This window comes from Aegilops tauschii, chromosome 6 (genome assembly GCF_002575655.3).
Source record: "Aegilops tauschii subsp. strangulata cultivar AL8/78 chromosome 6, Aet v6.0, whole genome shotgun sequence".
NCBI classification, from domain to species: domain Eukaryota; kingdom Viridiplantae; phylum Streptophyta; class Magnoliopsida; order Poales; family Poaceae; genus Aegilops; species Aegilops tauschii.
The window spans coordinates 54,785,541-54,811,728 of record NC_053040.3 but is presented as its reverse complement, the minus strand read 5'-3'; the positions used below and the strand labels follow the sequence as shown (position 1 = coordinate 54,811,728).

At 43.6% G+C, this 26,188-nt stretch overlaps 1 long non-coding RNA gene across 1 annotated transcript; it reads left to right on the top strand.

The window, feature by feature from the left end:
- The first annotated feature begins 16,860 nt into the window (after positions 1-16,860).
- On the top strand, positions 16,861-21,754 carry LOC109771404 (uncharacterized). Its single transcript, XR_002234799.4, has 4 exons — positions 16,861-18,746; positions 20,128-20,224; positions 20,620-20,726; positions 21,417-21,754. It is a non-coding gene; the product is annotated as an uncharacterized lncRNA (long non-coding RNA).
- Positions 21,755-26,188: the final 4,434 nt, after the last annotated feature.

The window sequence follows — 26,188 nt, the reverse complement described above, 5'->3', positions numbered from 1 at the left end:
AGCACACGTTCAGCTCGATGACGTCCCTCGAACTCCGATCCAGCCGAGCTTTGAGGGAGAGTTCCGTCAGCACGACGGCGTGATGACGGTGATGATGATGCTACCGACGCAGGGCTTCGCCTAAGCACCGCTACGATATTATCGAGGTGGAATATGGTGGAGGGGGGCACCGACACGGCTAAGAGATCAAGAGATCAATTGTTGTGTGCTAGGGTGCCCCCTACCCCCGTATATAAAGGAGCAAGGGGGAGGCCGGCCGGCCCTTGTTGGCGCGCCAGGAGGAGGACTCCTCCTAGTAGGAGTAGGACTCCCCTCTTTCCTACTCCTACTAGGAGGGGGAAAGGAAGGGGGAGAGGGAGAAGGAAGGAGAGGGAGAAAAAGGAGGAAAGGGGGGCCGGCCCCTAGTCCAATTCGGTTTGGGCTAGGGGGCCGCGCGCCCTGCCTCCTCTCTTCCACCACTTGGCCCATGAGGCCCATTACTTTTCCTCGTATTCCCGTAACTCCCCGGTACCCCCGAAAATACCCGAATCACTCGGAACCTTTCGGATGTCCGAATATAGTCGTCCAATATATCGATATTTACGTCTCGACCATTTCGAGACTCCTCGTCATGTCCCCGATCTCATCCGGGACTCCGAACTACCTTCGGTACATCAAATCATATAAACTCATAATGCCGATTGTCACCGAACTCTAAGCGTGCGGACCCTACGGGTTCGAGAACTATGTAGACATGACCAAGACACGTCTCCGGTCAATAACCAATAGCGGAACCTGGATGCTCATATTGGCTCCCACATATTCTACGAAGATCTTTATCGGTCAAACCGCATAACAACATACGTTGTTCCCTTTGTCACCGGTATGTTACTTGCCCGAGATTCAATCATCAGTATCTCAATACTTAGTTCAATCTCGTTACTGGAAAGTCTCTTTACTCGTTCCGTAATACATCATCCCGTAACTAACTCATTAGTTACAATGCTTGCAAGTCTTATAGTGATGTGCATTACCGAGAGGGCCCAGAGATACTTCCCCAACAATCGGAGTGACAAATCCTAATCTCGAAATACGCCAACCCAACAAGTACCTTCGGAGACACCCGTAGAGCACCTTTATAATCACCCAGTTACGTTGTGATGTTTGGTAACACACAAAGTGTTCCTCGGGTAAACGGGAGTTGCATAATCTCATTGTCATAGGAACATGTATAAGTCATGAAGAAAGCAATAGCAACATACTAAACGATCAAGTGCTAAGCTAACGGAATGGGTCAAATCAATCACATCATTCTCCTAATGATGTGATCCCGTTAATCAAATGACAACTCATGTCCATGGCTAGGAAACTCAACCATCTTTGATCAACGAGCTAGTCAAGTAGAGGCATGCTAGTGACACTCTGTTTGGCTATGTATTCACACATGTATCATGTTTCCGGTTAATACAATTCTAGCATGAATAATAAACATTTATCATGATATAAGGAAATAAATAATAACTTTATTATTGCCTCTAGGGCATATTTCCTTCAGTCTCCCACTTGCACTAGAGTCAATAATCTAGTTCACATCGCCATGTGATTTAACACCAATAGTTCACATCACCATGTGATTAACACCCATAGTTCACATCGCCATGTGACCAACACCCAAAGGGTTTACTAAAGTCAATAATCTAGTTCACATCGCTATGTGATTAACACCCAAAGAGTACTAAGGTGTGATCATATTTTGCTTGTGAGAGAAGTTTAGTCAACGGGTCTGCCACATTCAGAGCCGTATGTATTTTGCAAATATTTTATGTCTACAATACTCTGCACGGAGCTACTCTAGCTAATTGCTCCCACTTTCAATATGCATCCAGATTGAGACTTAGAGTCATCTGGATTAGTGTCAAAACTTGCATCGACGTAACCCTTTACGACGAACCTTTTTGTCACCTCCATAATCAAGAAACATATCCTTATTCCACTAAGGATAATTTTGACCGCTGTCCAGTGATCTACTCCTAGATCACTATTGTACTCCCTTGCCAAAATTAGTGTAGGGTATACAATAGATCTGGTACACAGCATGGCATACTTTATAGAACCTATGGCTGAGGCATAGGGAATGACTTTCATTCTCTTTCTATCTTCTGCCATGGTCGGGCTTTGAGTCTTACTCAATTTCACACCTTGTAACACAGGCAAGAACTCTTTCTTTGACTGTTCCATTTTGAACTACTTCAAAATCTTGTCAAGGTATGTACTCATTGAAATAACTTATCAAGCGTCTTGATCTATCTCTATATATCTAGATGCTCAATATGTAAGCAGCTTCACCGAGGTCGTTCTTTGAAAAACTCCTTTCAAATACTCCTTTATGCTTTCCAGAAAATTCTACATTATTTCCAATCAACAATATGTCATTCACATATACTTATCAGAAATGCTGTAGTGCTCCCACTCACTTTCTTGTAAATACAGGCTTGACCACAAGTCTGTATAACACTATCTGCTCTGATCAACTCATCAAAGCGTATATTCCAACTCCGAGATGCTTGCACTAGTCCATAGATGGATCGCTGGAGCTTGCATATTTTGTTAGCACCTTAGGATTGACAAAACCTTCTGGTTGCATCATATACAACTCTTCTTTAATAAATCCATTAAGGAATGCAGTTTTGTTTATCCATTTGCCAGATTTCATAAAATGCGGCAATTGCTAACATGATTCGGACAGACTTAAGCATAGATACGAGTGAGAAACTCTCATCGTAGTCAACACCTTGAACTTGTCGAAAACCTTTTGCGACAATTCTAGCTTTGTAGATAGTAACACTACTATCAGCGTCTGTCTTCCTCTTGAAGATCCTTTTATTTCTATGGCTTGCCGATCATCGGGCAAGTCAACCAAAGTCCATACTTTGTTCTCATACATGGATCCCATCTCAGATTTCATGGCTTCAAGCCATTTCGCGGAATCTGGGCTCATCATCGCTTCCTCATAATTCGTAGGTTCCTCATGGTCTAGTAACATGACTTCCAGAAAGGATTACCGTACCACACTGGTGAGGACCATACTCTGGTTGTCCTACGAGGTTCGGTAGTAACTTGATCTAAAGTTTCATGATCAATATCATTAGCTTCCTCACTAATTGGTGTAGGTGTCACAGGAACCGGTTTCTGTGATGAACTACTTTCCAATAAGGGAGCAGGTACAGTTACCTCATCAAGTTCTACTTCCCTCCCACTCACTTCTTTCGAGAGAAACTCCTTCTCTAGAAAGGATCCATTCTTAGCAACGAATGTCTTGCCTTCGGATCTGTGATAGAAGGTGTACCCAACTGTCTCCTTGGGGTATCCTATGAAGACACATTTCTCGCAGACTAAGGCATAGCCTAGTGGTGGGAAGGGGCTGATGCCTTCCTACCCACCCAGGTTCAAGATATGGTACTTGCAATTTGGGTTGTTGCACCAATTATACTGTAGGGGGTTCCCTTACAGTCTTTCTGTCAAAAAAAGACACATTTCTCCGATTTGGGTTTGAGCTTATCAGGATGAAACTTTTTCACATAAGCATCGCAACCCCAAACTTTAAGAAACGACAACTTTGGTTTCTTGCCAAACCATAGTTCATAAGGCGTCGTCTCAACGGATATCGATGGTGCCCTATTTAACGTGAATGCAGCTGTCTCTAGAGCATAACCCCAAAACGATAGTGGTAAATCAGTAAGAGACATCATAGATCGCACCATATCTAATAAAGTGCGGTTACGACATTCAGACACACCATTACACTGTGGTGTTCCGGGCGGCGTGAGTTGCGAAACTATTCCGCATTGTTTCAAATGAAGACCAAACTCATAACTCAAATATTCTCCTCCACGATCAGATTGTAGGAACTTTATTTTCTTGTTACGATGATTTTCAACTTCACTCTGAAATTCTTTGAACTTTTCAAATGTTTCAGACTTATGTTTCATTAAGTAGACATACCCATATATGCTTAAATCATCTGTGAAGGTGAGAAAATAACGATACCCGCCGCGAGCCTCAACATTCATCGGACCACATACATCAGTATGTATAATTTCCAACAAATCTGTTACTCGCTCCATTGTTCTGGAGAACGGCGTTTTAGTCATCTTGCCCAAGGGACATGGTTCGCAAGCATCAAGTGATTCCAAAAGCCCATCAGCATGGAGTTTCTTCATGCGCTTTACACCAATATGACCTAAACGGCAGTGCCACAAATAAGTTGCACTATCATTATTAACTTTGCATCTTTTGGTTTCAATATTATTAATATGTGTATCACTATGATCGAGATCCAACGAACCATTTTCATTGGGTGTCTAACCATATAAGGTTTTATTCATGTAAACAGAACAACAATTATTCTCTAACTTAAATGAATAACCGTATTGCAATAAACATGATCAAATCATATTCATGCTCAACACAAACACTAAATAACACTTAGTTAGGTTCAACACTAATCCAGAAAGTATAGGGAGTGTGCGATGAGGATCATATCAATCTTGGAACTACTTCCAACACACATCGTCACCTCGCCCTTAACTAGTTTCTGTTCATTCTGCAACTCCCGTTTCGAGTTACTAATCTTAGCAACTGAACTAGTATCAAATACTAAGGGGTTGCTATAAACACTAGTAAGGTACACATCAATAACATGTATATCAAATATACCTTTGTTCACTTTGCCATCCTTCTTATCCGCCAAATACTTGGGGCATTTCCGCTTCCAGTGACCAGTCCCTTTGAAGTAGAGTCACTTAGTCTCAGGCTTAGGTCCAGACTTGGGCTTCTTCACTTGAGCAGCAACTTGCTTGCCGTTCTTCTTGAAGTTCCCCTTCTTCCCTTTGCCCTTTTCTTGAAACTAGTGGTCTTGTCAACCATCAACACTTGATGTTTTTCTTGATTTCTACCTTCGTCGATTTTAGCATCAGGAAGAGCTTGGGAATCGTTTCCGTGATCCCTTGCATATTATAGTTCATCACGAAGTTCTAGCAACTTGGTGATAGTGACTAGAGAACTCTGTCAATCACTATCTTATCTAGAAGATTAACTCCCACTTGATTCAAGTGATTGTAGTACTCAGACAATCTGAGCACATGCTCACTGGTTGAGCTATTCTCCTCCATCTTGTAGGCAAAGTAATGTCAGAGGTCTCATACCTCTCGACACGGGCATGAGTATAAAATACCAATTTCAACTCTTGGAACATCTTATATGCTCCGTGGCGTTCAAAACATTTTTGAAGTCCTAGTTCTAAGCCGTTAAGCATGGTGCACTAAACTATCAAGTAGTCATCATTTTGAGCTAGCCAAACGTTCATAACGTCTGCATCTGCTCCTGCAATAGGTCTGTCACCTAGTGGTGCATCAAGGACATAATTCTTCTGTGCAGCAATGAGGATAAGCCTCAGATCACGGATCCAATCCGCATCATTGCTACTAACATCTTTCAACTTAATTTTCTCTAGAGACATATCAAAAAAATAAAACAGGGGAGCTAAACGCGAGCTATTGATCTACAACATAGATATGAAAATACTATCAGGACTAAGTTCATGATAAATTAAAGTTCAATTAATCAAATTACTTAAGAACTCCCACTTAGATAGACATCCCTCTAGTCATCTAAATGATCACGTGATCCAAATCAACTAAACCATGTCCGATCATCACGTGAGATGGAGTAGTTTTCAATGGTGAACATCACTATGTTGATCATATCTACTATATGATTCACGCTCGACCTTTCGGTCTCAGTGTTCCGAGGCCATATCTGCATATGCTAGGCTCGTCAAGTTTAACCTGAGTATTCCGTGTGTGCAACTGTTTTGCACCCGTTGTATTTGAACGTAGAGCCTATCACACCCGATCATCACGTGATGTCTCAGCACGAAGAACTTCCGCAATGGTGCACACTCAGGGAGAACACTTATACCTTGAAATTTAGTGAGAGATCATCTTATAATGCTGCCGTCGATCTAAGCAAAATAAGATGCATAAAAGATAAACATCACATGCAATCAATATAAGTGATATGATATGGCCATCATCATCTTGTGCTTGTGATCTCCATCTCCGAAGTACCGTCATGATCACCATCGTCACCGGCGCGACACCTTGATCTCCATCGTAGCTTCGTTGTCGTCTCGCCAACTATTGCTTCTACGACTATCGCTACCGCTTAGTGATAAAGTAAAGCAATTACAGGGCGATTGCATTTCATACAATAAAGCGACAACCATATGGCTCCTGCCAGTTGCCGATAACTCGGTTACAAAACATGATCATCTCATATAATAAAATATAGCATCATGCCTTGACCATATCACATCACAACATGCCCTGCAAAAACAAGTTAGACGTCCTCTACTTTGTTGTTGCAAGTTTTACGTGGCTGCTACGGGCTGAGCAAGAACTGTTCTTACCTACGCATCAAAACCACAACAATAGTTTGTCAAGTTAGTGCTGTTTTAACCTTCTCAAGGACCGGGCGTAGCCACACTTGGTTCAACTAAAGTTAGAGAAACTGACACCAGCCAGCCACCGATGTGCAAAGCACTTCGGTAGAACCAGTCTCGCGTAAGCGTACGCGTAATGTCGGTCCGGGCCGCTTCATCCAACAATACTGCCGAACCAAAGTATGACATCCTGGTAAGCAGTATGACTTGTATCGCCCACAACTCACTTGTATTCTACTCGTGCATATAACATCTACGCATAAAACCAGGCTCGGATGCCACTGTTGGGGAACGTAGTAATTTCAAAAAAATTCCTACGTGCACACAGGATCATGGTGATGCATAGCAACGAGAGGGGAGAGTGTGTCCACGTACCCTCGTAGACCGAAAGCGTAAGCGTTAGCACAACGCGGTTGATGTAGTCGTACGTCTTCACGATCCGTCCGATCCGAGTACCGAATGTACAGCACCTCCGAATTCAGCACACGTTCAGCTCGATGACGTCCCTCGAACGTCGATCCAGCCGAGCTTTGAGGGAGAGTTCCGTCAGCACGACGGCGTGGTGACGGTGATGATGATGCTACCGGCGGAGGGCTTCGCCTAAGCACCGCTGCAATATTATCGAGGTGGAATATGGTGGAGGGGGGCACCGCACACGGCTAAGAGATCAAGAGATCAATTGTTGTGTTCTAGGGTGCCCCCTGCCCCCGTATATAAAGGAGCAAGGGGGGAGGCCGGCCGGCCCTTGTTGGCACGCCAGGAGGAGGAGTCCTCCTCCTAGTAGGAGTAGGACTCCCCTCTTTCCTACTCCTACTAGGAGGGGGAAAGGAAGGGGGAGAGGGAGAAGGAAGGAGAGGGAGGAAAAGGAGGAAAGGGGGGCCGGCCTCTCTTCCACCACTTGGCCCATGAGGCCCATTACTTCTTCCTCGAATTCCCGTAACTCCCCGGTACCCCCGAAAATATCCGAATCACTCAGAACCTTTCCGATGTCCGAATATAGTCGTCCAATATATCAATCTTTACGCCTCGACCATTTCGAGACTCCTCGTCATGTCCCCGATCTCATCCGGGACTCCGAAATACCTTCGGTACATCAAATCATATAAACTCATTATACCAATCGTCACCGAACTTTAAGCGTGCGGACCCTACGGGTTCGAGAACTATGTAGACATGATTGAGACACGTTCCCGGTCAATAACCAATAGCGGAAACTGGATGCTCATATTGGCTCCCACATATTCTACGAAGATCTTTCTCGGTCAAAACGCATAACAGCATGCGTTATTCCGTTTGTCACCGGTATGTTACTTGCCCGAGATTCGATCGTCGGTATCTCAATACCTAGTTCAATCTTGTTACTGGCAAGTCTCTTTACTCATTCCGTAATACATCATCCCGTAACTAACTCATTAGTTACAATGCTTGCAAGGCTTATAGTGATGTGCATTACTGAAAGGGCCCAGAGATACCTCTCCGACAATCGGAGTGACAAATCCTAATCTCGAAATATGCCAACCCAAAAAGTACCTTCGGAGACACCTGTAGAGCACCTTTATAATCACCCAGTTACGTTGTGACGTTTGGTAGCACACAAAGTGTTCCTCCGGTAAACGGGAGTTGCATAATCTCATAGTCATAGGAACATGTATAAGTCATGAAGAAAGCAATAGGAACATACTAAACGATCAAGTGCTAAGCTAACGGAATGGGTCAAGTCAATCACATCATTCTCCTAATGATGTGATCCCATTAATCAAATGACAACTCATGTCCATGGCTAGGAAACTCAACCCTCTTTGATCAACGAGCTAGTCAAGTAGAGGCATACTAGTGACACTCTGTTTGTCTATGTATTCACACATGTATCATGTTTCCGGTTAATACAATTCTAGCATGAATAATAAACATTTATCATCATATAAGGAAATAAATAATAACTTTATTATTACCTCTAGGGCATATTTCCTTCAGCTTGCTCCCGGTTGGGAAGGCCCCTTCATTATCACCAAGGTGCTCCACAACGGGGCGTATCACCTCTACAATGTGGAGCACAATAAAAACGAGCCACGCTGATACGTCTCCAACGTATCCATAATTTTTGATTGCTTCATGCTATATTATATTCTGTTTTGGATGATTAATGAGCTTTACTAAGCACTTTTATATGATTTTTGGGACTAACCTATTGACCCAGAGCCTAGTGCCAGTTCCTGTTTTTTCCCTTGTTTCAGTGTTCCGCAGAAAAGGAATATCAAACGGAGTCCAAACGGAATGAAACCTTCGGAAAAGTTATTTTTGGAAAGAAAGCAATACGGGAGACTTGCAGTGCACGTTAGGGGATCAACGAGGAGGGCACGAGGCAGGGGGCACACGTTTTCGTCTCTACCCTTTGGGGCACTCTTTGAGGTTCTATGTGTTGGTTGAATAGATGAATCTGAGATTGTGTGATGCATATCGTATAATCATACCCACGGATACTTGAGGTGACATTGGAGTATCTAGGTGACATTAGGGTTTTGGTTGATGTGTGTCTTAAGGTGTTATTTTACTATGAACTCTAGGGCTGTTTGTGACACTTATAGGAATAGCCCAATGGATTGATCGGAAAGAATAACTTTGAGGTGGTTTCGTACCCTACCATAATCTCTTCGTTTGTTCTCCGCTATTAGTGACTTTGGAGTGACTCTTTGTTGCATGTTGAGGGATAGTTATATGATCCAATTATGTTATTATTGTTGAGAGATCTTGCACTAGTGAAAGTATGAACCCTAGGCCTTGTTTCCTAGCATTGCAATACCGTTTGTGCTCACTTTTACCACTTGTTACCTTGCTGTTTTTATATTTTCGGATTACAAAAACCTATATCTACCATCCGTATTGCACTTGTATCGCCATCTCTTCGCCGAACTAGTGCACCTATACAATTTACCATTGTATTGGGTGTGTTGGGGACACAAGAGACTCTTTGTTATTTGGTTGCAGGGTTGTTTGACAGAGACCATCTTCATCCTACACGTCCCACATATTGATAAACCTTAGGTCACCCACTTGAGGGAAATGTGCTATTGTCCTACAAACCTCTGCACTTGGAGGCCCAACAACGTCTACAAGAAGAAGGTTGCGTAGTAGACATGAAGAAGTTTCTGGCGCTGTTGCCGGGGAGGTGAGTGCTTGAAGGTATATCTTTAGATCTTGCAATCGAATCTTTTAGTTTCTTGTTTTATCACTAGTTTATTCTATAAAAGAAAACTACACAAAAAATGGAATTAAGTTTGCCTCATACGCTTCATCTTTTTAATATCTTTCGTGAGTATGATGGAAAGGAAAATTGTGCTCTAGTACTAGAAGAAGAAATCTATAAAATGTTTGGCACTAAACCTTTGTATGATGAGCATGATTGCAATGTTGTTAGTATGAATTCCTTGAATATACATGATGCTAATGATATGCAAAGCCACAATCTTGGGGAAGCTATGTTTGATGAATATGATATTTTTAGTCCCCCAAGTTTTGATGAGAAAATTTATTATGATGATAAAATGCCTCCTATTTATGATGATTATTGTGATGACACTTATGCTATAAAGAATAAAAATAACCATGAAACTTGTCATCATGATTTTAATTTTCAATTGGATTATGCTTCACATGATAGTTATTTTGTTGAGTTTGCTCCCACTACTATTGATGAGAATAGATTTGCTTATGTGGAGAGTAATAAAAATTCTATGCTTATGCATCATGAAAAGAATGCTTTAGGTGCTGGTTATATTTTTGAATTCATTCATGATGCTACTGAAAATTATTATGAGAGAGGATCATATGCTTCTACATATTGCAATAATATCAAGTTTCCTCTCTATGTGCTTAAAGTTCTAAAGTTATGCTTGTTTTGCCTTCCTATGCTAGTTGATTATTGTTCCCATAAGTTGTTTGCTCACAAAATCCCTATGCATAAGAAGTGGGTTAGACTTAAATGTGCTAGTCATATTCTTCATGATGCTCTCTTTATGTTTCAGTTCTTATGTTTTATGTGAGCATCATTGAAATCATCATGCCTAGCTAGGGGCGTTAAACGATAGCGCTTGTTGGGAGGCAACCCAATTTTATTTTAGTTTCTTGCTTTTTGGTTCTGTTTAGTAATAAATAATTCATCTAGATTATGGTTAGATGTGGTATTATGTTTTAATTAGTGTTTGTGCCAAGTAGAACCTTTGGGAAGACTTGGGTGAAGTCTTTATGATCATACTGTAAAAAACAGAAACTTTAGCGCTCACGAGATTAGATAAAACGTTTTACTGGAGAGTGATATTTAGTTGATTCTGTTTGCAGATGATTACTAGACAAATTCCTCAGGTCCACCAATTTAGTTTAGAATTTTTGGAGTTCCAGAAGTTTGCGTTAATTACAGATTACTACAGACTGTTCTGTTTTTGACAGATTCTGATTTTCGTGTGTTGTTTGCTTATTTTGATGAATCTATGCCTAGTAAAATAGTTTATAAACCATAGATAAGTTGGAATAAAGTAGGTTTAACACCAATATAAATAAAGAATGAGTTCATTATAGTACCTTGAAGTGGTGTTTTGTTTTCTTTCGCTAATGGAGCTTACGAGTTTTCTATTAAGTTTTGTGTTGTGAAGTTTTCAAGTTTTGGGTAAAGATTCGATGAACTATGGAATAAGGAGTGGCAAGAGCCTAAGCTTGGGGATGCCCAAGGCACCCCAAGGTAATATTCAAGGATAACCAAGCGTCTAAGCTTGGGGATGCCACGGAAGGCATCCCCTCTTTCGTCTTCGTTCATCGGTAACTTTACTTGGAGCTATATTTTTATTCATCACATGATATGTGTTTTGCTTGGAGCGTCATTTTATTTTCTTTAGATTTGATTGATGTTTGAATAAAATACCAAGATCTGAAATTATTAAATGTGAGAGTCTTCACATAGTTGCATAATTATCCAACTACTCATTGATCTTCACTTATATCTTTTGAGCTATATAGTTTTTGCTCTAGTGCTTCACTTATATCTTTTAGAGCACGGTGGTGGTTTTGTTTTATATAAACTATTATTCTCGCATGCTTCACTTATATTATTTTGAGAGTCTTAAACAGCATGTTATTGTGCTTAATCCTAATATGCTAGGTATTCAAGACTAGTAAAAACTTTCTTATGAGTGTGTTCAATACTAAGAGAAGTTTGATGCTTGATGATTGTTTTGAGATATGGAGGTAGTGATATTATAGTTGTGCTAGTTTAGTAGTTGTGAATTTGAGAAATACTTGTGTTGAAGTTTGCAAGTCCCGTAGCATGCACGTATGGTAAACGTTATGTAACAAATTTGAAACATGAGGTGTTATTTGATTGTCCTCCTTATGAGTGGCGGTCGGGGACGAGCGACGGTCTTTTCCTACCAATCTATCCCCCTAGGAGCATGCGCGTAGTGCTTGGTTTTTGATGACTTGTAGATTTTTGCAATAAGTATGTGAGTTCTTTATGACTAATGTTGAGTCCATGGATTATACACACTCTCACATTTCCATCATTGCTAGCCTCTTCGGTACCGTGCATTGCCCTTTCTCACATTGAGAGTTGGTGCAAACTCCGCCGGTGCATCCAAACCCCGTGATATGATACGCTCTTTCACACATAAACCTCCTTATATCTTCCTCAAAACAGCCACCATACCTACCTATTATGGCATTTCCATAGCCATTCTGAGATTATTGCCATGCAACTTTCCACCGTTTCATTCATCATGACACGCTCCATTATTGTCAGATTGCTTTGCATGATCATGTAGTTGACATAGTATTTGTGGCAAAGCCACCATTCATAATTCTTTCATACATGTCACTCTTGGTTCATTGCATATCCTGGTACACCGCCGGAGGCATTCATATAGTCATACTTTGTTCTGGTATCGAGTTGTAATCGTTGAGTTGTAAATAAATAGAAGTGTGATGATTATCATTTTCTAGAGCATTGTCCCAAGCGAGGAATAAAAAAGAGAGAGAAAGGCCATAAAAAAGGAGAAGGCCCAAAAAATGAGAGAAAAAGAGAGAAGGGACAATGTTACTATCCTTTTACCACACTTGTGCTTCAAAGTAGCACCATAATCTTCATGATAGAGAGTCTCTTGTTTTGTCACTTTCATATACTAGTGGGAATTTTTCATTATAGAACTTGGCTTGTATATTCCAACAATGGGCCTCCTCAAGTGCCCTAGGTCTTCGTGAGCAAGCAAGCTGGATGCACACCCACTTAGTTTCTTTTGTTGAGCTTTCATATATTTATAGCTCTACTGCATCCGTTGCATGGCAATCCCTACTCCTTGCATTAACATCAATCGATGGGCATCTCCATAGCCCATTGATTAGCCTCGTTGATGTGAGACTTTCTTCTTTTTTGTCTTCTCCACATAACCCCCATCATCATATTCTATTCCACCCATAGTGCTATATCCATGGCTCACGCTCATGTATTGCGTGAAAGTTGAAAAAAGTTTGAGATTACTAAAGTATGAAACAATTGCTTGCCTTGTCATCGGGGTTGTGCATGATGAGTGTATTCTTGTGTGATGAAAATGGAGCATGACTAAACTATATGATTTTTTAGGGATGAACTTTCTTTGGCCATGCTATTTTGGGAGGACATAATTGCTTAGTTAGTATGCTTGAAGTATTATTACTTTTATGTCAATATGAACTTTTATCTTGAATCTTTCGGATCTGAATATTCATACCACAATTAAGAGGGTTACATTAAAAAATTATGCCAAGTAGCATTCCGCATCAAAAATTCTGTTTTTATCATTTACCTACTTGAGGACGAGCAGGAATTAAGCTTGGGGATGCTTGATACGTCTCCAACGTATCCATAATTTTTGATTGCTTCATGCTATATTATATTCTATTTTGGATGATTAATGGGCTTTACTAAGCACTTTTATATGATTTTTGGGACTAACCTATTGACCCAGAGCCCAGTGCCAGTTCCTGTTTTTTCCCTTGTTTCAGTGTTTCGCAGAAAAGGAATATCAAACGGAGTCCAAACGGAATGAAACCTTCGGAAAAGTTATTTTTGGAAAGAAAGCAATACGGGAGACTTGGAGTGCACGTTAGGGGATCAACGAGGAGGGCACGAGGCAGGGGGCGCGCCCTCCACCCTCGTGGGCCCCTCGTGGCTCCCCTGTCGTATTTCTTCCACCTATATATATCAATATACCCTAAAACCTTCGGGGAACAGAAGAGATCGGGAGTTCCGCCGCCGCAAGCCTCTGTAGCCACCAAAAACCAATCTGGACCCTGTTCCGACACCCTGCCGGAGGGGGGATCCCTCACCGGTGGCCATCTTCATCATCCCGACGCTCTCCATGACGAGGAGGGAGTAGTTCACCCTCGGGGCTGAGGGTATGTACCAGTAGCTATGTGTTTGATCTCTCTCTCTCTCGTGTTCTTGATTTGGCACGATCTTGATGTATCACGAGCTTTGCTATTATAGTTGGATCTTATGATGTTTCTCCCCCTCTACTCTCTTGTAATGGATTGAGTTTTCCCTTTGAACTTATCTTATCGGATTGAGTCTTTCATGATTTGAGAACACTTGATGTACGTCTTGCGTGGGAGACCCGTGGTGACAATGGGGTATTCTATTGATTCACTTGATGTATGTTTTGGTGATCAACTTGCGGGTTCCGCCCATGAACCTATGCATAGGGGTTGGCACACGTTTTCGTCTTGACTCTCCGGTAGAAACTTTGGGGCACTCTTTGAGGTTCTATGTGTTGGTTGAATAGATGAATCTGAGATTGTGTGATGCATATCGTATAATCATACCCACGGATACTTGAGGTGACATTGGAGTATCTAGGTGACATTAGGGTTTTGGTTGATGTGTGTCTTAAGGTGTTATTTTACTATGAACTCTAGGGCTGTTTGTGACACTTATAGGAATAGCCCAATGGATTGATCGGAAAGAATAACTTTGAGGTGGTTTCGTACCCTACCATAATCTCTTCGTTTGTTCTCCGCTATTAGTGACTTTGGAGTGACTCTTTGTTGCATGTTGAGGGATAGTTATATGATCCAATTATGTTATTATTGTTGAGAGATCTTGCACTAGTGAAAGTATGAACCCTGGGCCTTGTTTCCTAGCATTGCAATACCGTTTGTGCTCACTTTTACCACATGTTACCTTGCTGTTTTTATATTTTCAGATTACAAAAACCTATATCTACCATCCATATTGCACTTGTATCACCATCTCTTCGCCGAACTAGTGCACCTATACAATTTACCATTGTATTGGGTGTGTTGGGGACACAAGAGACTCTTTGTTATTTGGTTGCAGGGTTGTTTGAGAGAGACCATCTTCATCCTACACCTCCCACGGATTGATAAACCTTAGGTCATCCACTTGAGGGAAATTTGCTACTGTCCTACAAATCTCTGCACTTGGAGGCCCAACAACGTCTACAAGAAGAAGGTTGCGTAGTAGACATCACACGCACTTGGAATGCGGAGCTGCTCCGCCATTTTTATACTTAAGCATTCAGACTGTTGAGATGTAATTAGAAGTACCTTTTAGTTTGTTTATCAAAGACACAGTTTTACAGTCTCCTAAATGATTGTTGTTATTATATATGTGTTCAAAATCCCCCAGTGGGTGTCTTAGCTGCGAATCCGCTTCGCCTAACATTCAAAAAAGTAAATCCTATCGAGTGAAGAGCAAGCCTCTCACTCGGGGGCTTAGCTGTGAATCCGTTTCGCCTAAGATTGGAAAAATCCTACCAAGTGAAGAGCACGCCTCTCACTCGGGGGCTTAGCTCTAGTTCCGTACTCGCCTAAGTTTGAAAAAATCCTACCAAGTGATGAGCAACCCTCTCACTCGGGGGCTTAGCTGCAGTTCCGTACTCGCCTAAGTTTGAAAAAATCCTACCGAGTGATGAGCAACCCTTTCACTGGGGGGCTTAGCTGCAGTTCCGTACTCGCCTCAGTTTGAAAAAATCCTACCTAGTGAAGAGCAAGCTTCTCACTCGGGGGCTTAGCTGCAGTTCCGCCTAAGTTTGAAAAAATCCCACCAAGTGAAGAGCAAGCCTCTCACTCGGGGGCTTAGCTGCAGTCCCGCACTCGCCTAAGTTTGAAAAAATCCTACCGAGTGAAGGGCAATCCTCTCACTCGGGGGCTTAGCTGCAGTCCCGCACTCGCCTATGTTTGAAAAAATCCCACCGAGTGAGGAGCAATACTCTCACTCGGGGGCTTAGCTGCAGTCTCTTACTCGCCAAAGTTTGAAAAAATCCCACCGAGTGAAGAGCAATCCTTTCACTCGGGGGCTTAGCTGCAGTCCCGCACTCGCCTAAGTTTGAAAAAATCCCACCGAGTGAAGAGCAATCCTCTCACTCGGGGGCTTAGCTGAAGTCCCGCACTCGCCTAAGTTTGAACAATCCCACCAAGTGAAGAGCAATCCTCTCACTCGGGGGCTTAGTTGCAGTCTCGTACTCGCCTAAGTTTGAAAAAACCCCACCGAGTTTAGAGCAATCCTCTCACTCGGGGGCTTAGCTGCAGTCCCGCACTCGCCTAAGTTTGGAAAAATCCCACTGTGTGAAGAGCAACCACTCGGGGGCTTAGTTGTAGTTCCGTACTCGCCTAAGTTTGAAACACGTTCCTAGTGAAGAACGATCTTCTTTCTCGGGGACTCGGCCACATGCTCCATCCTAATCCGCAAGGATTACGAGGTGCAGGTCGACTACGACCTTCTCCTCAGAGCTGCGCCACAAGTATAACGTGCGCTCCATCCTAATCCGCAAGGATGACGAGGTGCAGGTCGACTACGACCTTCTCCTCAGAACTGCGCCACAAGTACAACGTGCGCTCCATCCCGATCCGCAAGGACGACGAGGTGCAGGTCATTCGTAACCCTCTCCTAAGAACTACATCACAAACACAAAAGACTATTCCGAGTGAAGAAGCAAGTTCCACTCACTACACCACGGTAGAGCTTACGTGACACATTTTTGTGGGCAAAGGTCCAATGATCTCCACAAAATAACTGTCAGCATAAGTTTTTAGTTTTGTCTTCGGATCATGTGTCGGCGAAGGTACGTCATCGTGGACACACTAAGAGTCGGCAATCTCGTAGCATCAATGTATCTGTCAGTAATTGGTTAATAACATGCTATGTGTCGGCATATATGTGGACCTTGACAGTTTTTCAGTCGGCATAGATGGGTACTTAGCGACTTAAAATGTGTCGGTGTACACAGGGTGTAAGGACACAGACTAAGTGTCGGCGTAGGTAGACACGTGTCAGTGGACTGATGGTTGGAAACTTGTGGCGCGCGATTTAGTCGCCAGGGGGAAATTTCCGGGTGTTCGTGCAAAATATCCTCCACCCCCGTGCAAAATATCCCCAACTCCACGACCCTAACCTGTGCCTACCGCCGCCGCCCTCGTGCTCGATCCACAGTCCTGCCGCCGGCCTCGCGCTCCACCCCCGTCGTCAAGCCGTCGTCTCGAAGCTCGCACTCCCCCGCCCCCGAGCTCCACCCCGACATCCACCGTCCTTGCACTCCGCCCCCCTCCCCCCGAGCTCCATTCCGAGATCGAGCCGCCGTCCTCTCCAGATCTAACTGCCGTCCTTGCCCCCTCCCCTGACATCCTGCCGTCTTCCTCCCCAATCCCCGTCCCTGCTACTACAGGGGCTCCATCTCCGGGCTCCCGTTGCTGCCACACCTGCTGTTGCGGGGGCTCCATCTCCGGGCTCCCGCTGCAGCCGGATCTGCTACTACTGGACCTGCTGCTGCTAGGGCTCCATCTCAAATCGAGGACATTCACCCCATTCCATTCCCCACTTCCCTGCCGCCGCCGCCCTCGCGCTCCATGCCCCCATCCCTGCCGTCGCTCCACCGCCTACGTCCCAGCCGCCCTGCCGTCGGCGTCCTCGCGCTCCAGCGTCACCCTCGTCCTTGCCGCCACCGTCCTCATGCTTCCCTGCCGCCGCCGGGGTCACAGCCATAACTCGACCCCGAGCTCCGTTTGTCCGCCGCCCCCAACCCCATCCCCCTCCTGCCTTCCTCCGAGTTACAACAACGACTGCACCCCCCCCCCCCCCCCCCCCCCCCCCCACACACACACACACACCAATGGTGGGATCCCCGATTTGTTTTCTTTGCTGTTGTTCTTCCAGCCGTGAGTACCACCATGTGTCAGTAGATCGAATTGCTAGTTTGCTGCAACTTTTTGATAATATGGCGTAGTATTACGAAGATTACTAGTTGGATCCGTATACCACTGAGCAGCAAAAAGATTATACATTGCTTTGTTTTATTTTCTAATTCGTTGCTCAGATCGATGGTTAGATGGACATGGTACTTTAGCTCCGGAATTCTAAGCTTGCAAGTTTCTGAATTCTAGGTCTGCACCGGTATCATGAGTTAATCAGATGCGTGTCACCAGCTATAGTGATGATATTGCCATCATTTTCCTGTACAGAGAGCAGTGCCTGCTACAATCAAACTATAGTTGCATTATTCTGTGCCAATCAGTTTACAAAAAAAAAATTTGTCCTCTCAAACTAATGTGTTGTCTTATTTTCTCACTTTGGCTGGTACAGTGATACCCATCTAATTGCAGTCGAGGGGATATGTGATAACTTGAAACTGAGCACAGAACGCTCTTTCTTGGTTTGCATTTGGTGTAACCCCCCTTGATTGTTCTTTTTCCTCTGTCTTATAATCCTCTGATTGTCAATCCAGTCATATATTGATGATGTATTGATCATTGTTTATCAGAAGTTTTCTACACATTGCTGCTGGATAGAGCATCTATTGCAACTACAATTGGCGATATCTACACAGATCTATACATACAAGATAATAGGAAGTAAGCTTCTATAGTGTGACGTAGAGGTATTGGCCGTACACCATGAATGATAGAGGTTGTGCAGCTGATATTCATAGTTTAATTACTTTTTCCTCCAAAGAGATACATATTTTTAGCTATAATGTGTTATCTTGCTGACAGTACATCGATATATTCTCCAATCTGGTTCAACTATGCCTATACTCTTTAGTTTTATGTTGATGTTTACACTCTCTTTCTTCTGGTCTGGAGTCTTGTATTTTTTTTTTTCTGAGGTGTGTACTTCACTTTTATGTTGTATACGCAAGTATTTTCAGATAAATAAAAGCAAGAACATTAGAGAGCATGCAGGGCCCTGAATTTGGAGAATCTAGGCGTATATCTGTACAATATTGTTGAGGTAATTTTGAATTTCTGAAGCTTGGTCTGGGCTTATGGTGCTTAGTTTTTCAGTGGGTTTTGCCGAGCAACTGAAATTTCCAACTACTTCTATTAGCATTATTGCACCTGATCATGGCTGATTCTGCACTATTCCCCTTCCTTGATCTATTCGTGACACATCTAAATTCATTTGTGGATCCTTACTCTGTAGTACGGGGACCCTGAGGTCCTTGGAGCCACACACGGTGCCACATGTTAATTATCTTATCGATTGGCGTTAGTAGGAGGTATCGAATATAGATGGACTATCTTCGTTATTGAATTGGCGTTAGTAGGAGGTATTGAATGTAGATGGGCTATCTTGGTTTTTGAATGCTAGGTTGTCGGGCACTTGGGATGATGATGTATGGCCAGGGGTAGGCAAGCTCCCAAACTTGCACGAGTACCCTGACTTTGAGAGTACCCTCACTGGAACTTCTCAAAACTGTCTACTGTATTAGTCTTGACGCCAATGGTCTTGATCTGCTTGAGTTTATAGTAATCAAACATGTGTATCCGACTATCCGTGCTACTTGATCCTTGCAGAAAAACAGAGAAAAAGAGGGGCTCTTGTAAGAATCTTGTACTAACTTACGGCTGTGATCCTTGCCGAAAATGCGGCAGTAAGGACAAGCTAACAAAGAGGATCTCTCCAATGAAAGGTCATGGAGCACCCATATTTTCAATGATGTAGACTAAGGCGTTGTGTTGGAGCTGTCTTCGTGACTAGCAAGAAGTGGATATTGCAGTTTGTGTTTGTCCTGAAGCATATTTTGTGCTTCCAGGGCAGGCATTTTTGCCTCTGTTTTTCTAGCTGCCATTTAGTTTGCGCCAATAACCTAATATTGCGATGGATAATATCTATGGAGTTGTGCATAATAATTCTGGAGTGCCACTTCTTTTTTGTAGCTAGCATGTAGCCGATTAAATTCCAGCCTAGTTCATAGCAGGTTTGAGTAGATATGTAACTCACTGTAGAAAGGTATTCACACTAAGATGCCTGTTTAGAATGGAAAAGATGGCTAGTTTGTTGCAGGTTTGAGCAAACTAATTGTAGCCTATTATCCCCATTAGGGCTGTAAGCTGTAGGAAGATGAGGACTTCAATCTTAATAATGGCAATCTGGTTCAAGAATAAGACAGTACTTCAATCTTAATAATGGTGGTACATGGTGGTTTTATGAGATGTTCGTGTTCATTCTCGTGATGGCCTAATATTACCTGAACATCATTTGTGCATTTGAAAAGTTCATCCATTAAACTTACCAAGGAAATAACTTGCAGTCCCTCAGCCTACTTTCTAATTTGATTTATGGTAAGCCGAGTTATCTATATTATTAAACACAATTTTCCTTTTCACAGGTTGGTTGATACATGTATGCACATTTTTCAGAGCAACGTGCAGTGGAAGAAGCAGCCTGTGAACTGAAATAGTTTGCATTGGAAACAAGCGCTATGAGTATGTTATCATTTGATTACACATAATCTGTACAACCCCTGAAGTATTTTCCATAGTTCTCTTTGGAATCCTTTTCTTTTTTGATGAAACACAAGTGCCCCAAAACTGATTTTCCTGTCATTTAGCTATATTGATCAGATGATATTGAACTAGAAACACCAGTACATAGACTAAGTATCACACATTAGAGTAAACCAAATGGCAAGCAAGGAAAATGTGTCACACATGACACTTCAGTGTATCTGAAATTGTAAAACTTATTTGTGAGCCATGTTTGGCTGGAGCTTCATGTGTAGACATTTTTTGGACTTCCTTTTTTGCAATAAAGATTGTGTGCTATGATTTCATTATAGTTCTATTATACTTAACCTCTATAATGTTTCATTTGAATGTAGAATACAAGGATTTCATCAATTGCCTATTAGAAGACCTATTAAAAAGTAACGATTATTTTTGTAAATCAAGGATGAAAAGAAGACAACTGATGTGCAAGGACGTGCAGGTACTACAACATATTGCATACAATAAGCTTTTTGTTTTTGTCTCGGATATATACATACATCATTTGAGTGTCCACTAGAGCGCCAAATTTTTGCCTGGACTTATAGCATCACTAGATAATGTTTCGTGTCTTCTATATAAAACTGAAATCCACATACTGCAGTTTTAAAATTGAAAATATAAAAATCACATGATGTTATCTGATGCCCACATACATTCCTTAGGAATTAGCATAGATCAATATGTATACAAAACTAAAGATCACATGGCATATACAAAACTTCACCATACTGCAGTTCTTTTTGTCTGAAGCTGTACATTTTGGTTCTACTTCATCAGATAACATACAACCACAATTATTATTTAAATTATTTTCAAACTACGAAATGTGCAAAATTGTTGGGGTACACCCATGCATTTTCTCATATCTACATGTGAGTAACACATCACATGTTTGCAGTCACATTCAGTTTGAACGTATGAGAATTTGACCCAAAGCCTCAGGATACCTATGAAAATTTTCTCGATATTGGTAATATTTCTTATGAATCCACTTTGGCGTAAAACATTTGAAAAATGTCTATGTCTTAATTAGGTGTTAGTACGAAATGATATTTGCACTTTTGTCAGATATTAAGTGAGCATAGTTTCATTATTCGCTTATCATTAAGATCGTGTGGAATATTTTCAGGTACTCAACCACCTAGTGCGCATGGATGTGATGACTTCGTAGTCTTATGTAGCATTTGGCCGTTTGTAGTATTTCGGACTAGTCAACTTGTAATCATGAATCTTATGTGCGTTCTACCATTTGGTGCTTCAAGTGTTCTGGAGTAGAAATCTTGTGGTCATGGATGTGACTTTTAAGTTTTTTGGACCATTTCGTGTTTCAACTCTTTTAGAATAACAAATAGTGGTCCTTTTATGTGACTTGTGTTTCTGGATGGTGGTCAAGATGGCCAAACTTTGCTTTGTCAATGTTGTCTTGTTTTTGAACTTGTGATCAATATATATGTATGTTTGTGAACATATTATCAATGTTTGTGAACATATTATCAATGTTTGTGAACATTTGAGCATTGTGTAATATTTGAACCTGAGCAATATCCAATTGTTGTTTTGGCTGTACACCATCTTACTAGCAATTTATGTGTTGGGAAAAACATTCCAACTGAGAAAGTGTTGACAAAGGTACACCCCATAGCCATGCAGAGTAAGTGTCGGCAATGGTGAAGACCTTGCTAGACAGGTTAAGTGTCGGCATAGGTAGGGTGTACATTGGCTAATCATGTGTCGGCATAGGTAGGGTGTGCACGGACCGTCCATCTGTCGGCGTATGTAGGGTGTACATTGACAAATTTTCTGTCAGCATAGGTAGGGTGTATGCTGACTAAAAAAGTGTCGGCAAGTGAACTTCTGTCGGCAATACCTTTGCCCACAGCAAGTCCTCCGACTCTTTTATCTTTTGTCAGCATATGTGTTAGCTACGAGTTATGTGTCGGCAAAGGTACCATATGCCAACAGATAGATGTGTTGCCAAAACTTGACCGTGGTGTACTCGATGGCAAACACAAGCATATTCAAAGAAAAGCCAAGTTTAAGATAAATCCAACGAGGTTCTGGACCGCAGATTAAAGTACTTGGGCATCAGGCCCGAAGGAGTTTAACGGTTACAAAACCACTAGGCATACCGAGGCAAATTTAATCGGATCATAAAAGTTTGTTCACTCCGCAAGAGGAGGACTGGCAGGCTCGACGAACTCATCCAAGTCGATTCCATCTTCAATTCAAGTGGCAGCAGCCATAAAAGTCTCCATGAAGGACTGGAAGTCAAGCTTCTTCGTGTTGGCAACCTTGATCGCTCCTAGCTTCTCTTCTTTGGCTTCCTTGCAGTGGACGCGAACCAGAGACAGAGCCACATCAGCACCACACCAGGCAGAAGACTTCTTCCATTCCTGCACTCGACCGGGATTCTCGTTGAGTCGAGTCATCAGAGACTCGAGGTCATTATGGAATATCGCCCTTGGCCAGAGTGCCGTGTCAATCCGTGACACCGCCACCTTCAGCCGTGCAAGATAGTCCATGACGCTAGCGAGGTGAGACTCCAGTCGGAGCACGTTCATGGCAGCTTCGTCCTTAACAGGGGAGAGGATGGGGTCTAGGCTCGTCTCAATCTGCCCAGTCTCTTCCTCGAAGTTCTGACAGAATTCTGCACACACAATAAAATGATGAGTCAACAGCTATATAACGAGTTGAGAGCACCAAGTCAGTCGGGCAAGAAAAAGCAGCTTCAAGCATAAGGAATAACTTCTTGGCGAGTCCTCCCAGATAATTCTCCAGCTCGTCTCTTTTGTGGGCGATGTCTTCCACTTTGTCGGTCAGGTTCCTTTTGTCCTTCTTCAGCCGAGTCACCTCTTTGTTGGCTTCATCAAGGGCAGCCTTCAATTTGGTATTCTCTTCCTCCAGCTTTCCGACTAATGCCAGCTTCTGGTCGGCGAGTACCGTTTTCTCTTCTACTGTTTTCTATGCCGCTGCAAGGTCAAGATCCTTCTTCGCCAAAGCCTGGTTCATTAGTCGGAAAGAGTCAGTCGACAAGTTTTCCGTACCAGCAGCATCATCCTTAGCCTTCTGCAAATTCGTCTTGGCCAACTCTAGATCAAGATTGAGCTGGATCTGCTTCTGCTCCATGTCAGCAAACCGAGCTCCAAGTTCACAAGATTTCTGTGGTTAGAGGATAGTCAGTCGACAGACGCAAAGATTGGTTGCTTCCGAGCAATAAAGTAACAAGTTCAAAAAAGTTCAAAGACTACTGCCGAATCAAACATTCAACAGTAGTCTCGGGAACTACACCCAGTGGGTACGCTCAGCGTGCCCCCACTGGTTCGACTTTTCAATTGACTTGGTCCGTCCAGTCGAAAAAAAAGAGAGAAAGATATTACTTGTTCTCAGACCATAGCCGACCGCTCGCAGTTGACTACGGTCTCGGGGACTACACCCAGTGGGTGCACTCAGCGTGCCCCCGCTGGTTCAGGTTCCACTCGACATGATCTGCTCAGACCGAGTGGAAAAGTTCTGTTCAAAAGACCCCCGCCGAATCAAACATTCGACGGCAGTCTCGGGGACTACACCCAGTGGGTGCACTTAGCGTGCCCCCACTGGTTCCAAGATTCAATCGACAAAACCTAGTCGACTCAAGTGGAAAAACTATTCAGCAGAAATTGAAACACCCAGTGGGTGTACAGATGCAAAATGCAGACTGACAAATAGAAACACAATAAAGGTTTTCAGGTAGCATATCCTAACAGAACAAGCGAGAAGCTAGGAGATCAGTCGGAAATCAGCTAACCTGGACATTGGACTGGAGTGCTGAGCTGGCATCGTAAGCAGCTTGACTGGCCTCGCGGACCACTTTCATCTGCTCCATCATAATTCCTTCCTGGCGTATGGCTTCCTTGGCAGCACTCACTTGGTCCTCTGGGACATGGTGGGCGGTGAAAAGTGAAGATGGCGGGTTAGCTGCAACAGCTCGAGAATCTGAGACATGGGGTTGCACAGACGAAACAGGAGCTTGTGCAGTCGACGTTGAAGGCTGTGCACTCGACAATGGAACGACAAAAGTAACAGAAGCCCGGTTGAGGTCTCCGGACTGCTGAATCACTGGTTCCGTCGCCTGCGTCGACTGGGGCGTTTGGTTAGCTGATGTCTTCCTGCCCAAAGTCCTGCCCCTCCTTCCTGTGGGCCTCTGTAGCACGTCCTCGTCGTCGTCTGGAAGTTCAATAACATTGGGCAGAGCTGCAAAGGAATCAATCGCAAGAGTTCAGTCGACCATCAAAATGGCTGATAATGTAAAGACAAGATGACAAGAGTTATACCCGCGTTGGAGGTGACTGTGTCTTCCATCTCCTCCTCATCATCATCTTTATAAATAGAAGTCCCAGAGGTAGCAGCACTGCAAATTTCAAAATTCACTCGGTCAAAACAGAGAAGTGAGTCGACCAAAGATCAAGTCATGCCAAACTAAGAAGTCAAGTTCAAGGATTACCAGAAGCAATGGGGACAACCACTTTGATCTTGGGCAAAGCCTTCCAAGATTTTGACGGCGCAACTTTGGGCTGCTTCGGAGCCTTCTCAGTCGGCACAGGAGAAGATGTCCGAGTGCGCTTTGAAGTCTGTCCAGTCTGTGCAGTCGCTTTGCCACGGATGCTTGCTGGGTCATGGGTATGCTTGGATCGCCTTTCGACGCGAGGGGGGAGTCGACTTCCTCACCACCGCTTGAGTCGTCACTCTCCTCGTCTTCTCCCACATCAGATTGCCAGTCGGCAATGTCGCCTCTGCCTCACCTCTCCCTCCTACTCCTGATCCGGCACCTGCGCTCCGTTGGGCATCGAGTACATCTCAGTATAAACCTGCAAGGCACGGGATTGAACAGATATCAGTCAGTTTTCAGAGACAATTACATGTCAGATCAAAAAGACACTCGGAAGGAAAGAGTTGGACCTTGTCTGGTTCGTAGGTGTTGTTGAGTGGAGGGATCCTCCTAGACCCCCTGGGGTTGTGCTTGTTGCCAGTGATGCCCTGCAACCACTGCGTCACCGTCTTCTCGTCAACTTCCTCCGGGTGGATCCGAGCGGTGTCGTCAATTCCCGAGTACATCCACATCGGGTGATCGCGGGCTTAAAGTGGTTGGATGCATCGACTGAGAAAAACCGCCAGCAAATCCATACCAGTCACGCCGTCACGGACGAGTTGGACTACTCGCTCAACCAACATTTTCACATTCGCCTTCTCCGCCGGAGTCACTTTCAAGGAAGAGGGCTTCTTGACTCGGTCCATGGTAAAGGGGGGAAGCCCACTCGACTGACCAGGAGTCGGCTGGTCTTTGCAGTAGAACCAGGTCGACTGCCACCCTCTAACTGAGTCGGGAAAAATCATAGCAGGGAAAGTACTTTTCCCCCTCATCTGGATCCCTAGAACTCCACACATCTGGATCACGTGTGTCCTCTCATCACTCGGATTAGCCTTTTTTACAGACTGAGAACGACAAGTGAAAATGTGTTTGAAGAGGCCCCAGTGCGGTCGACAGCCCAGAAAGTTCTCACACATGGACACGAATGGAACAAGGTATGTGATGGTGTTGGGAGAAAAGTGATGGAGTTGGGCTCCAAAAAAGTTCAGAAAACCCCGGAAGAAAGGATGGAGAGGCAGAGAGAAACCACGGTCGACGTGAGTCGCAAGAAGGACGCACTCACCCTCCTGCGGCCGCGGCTTGGTCTCGTCCTCCGGAAGCCGCCAAGAGCCGTGGGGGATCAGTCCCCCCTCGACCAGATCCTCCAAGTCCTCCTGCTGGATCATCGACCGAATCCACTCGCCCTGGATCCAGCCGGGTGGAAGACCAGATCTCGACGAAGACCCTCCCCGGCTCGTCTTCTTCCCCTTCGCCTTCGCCATCGCCTTCTTCGCGCG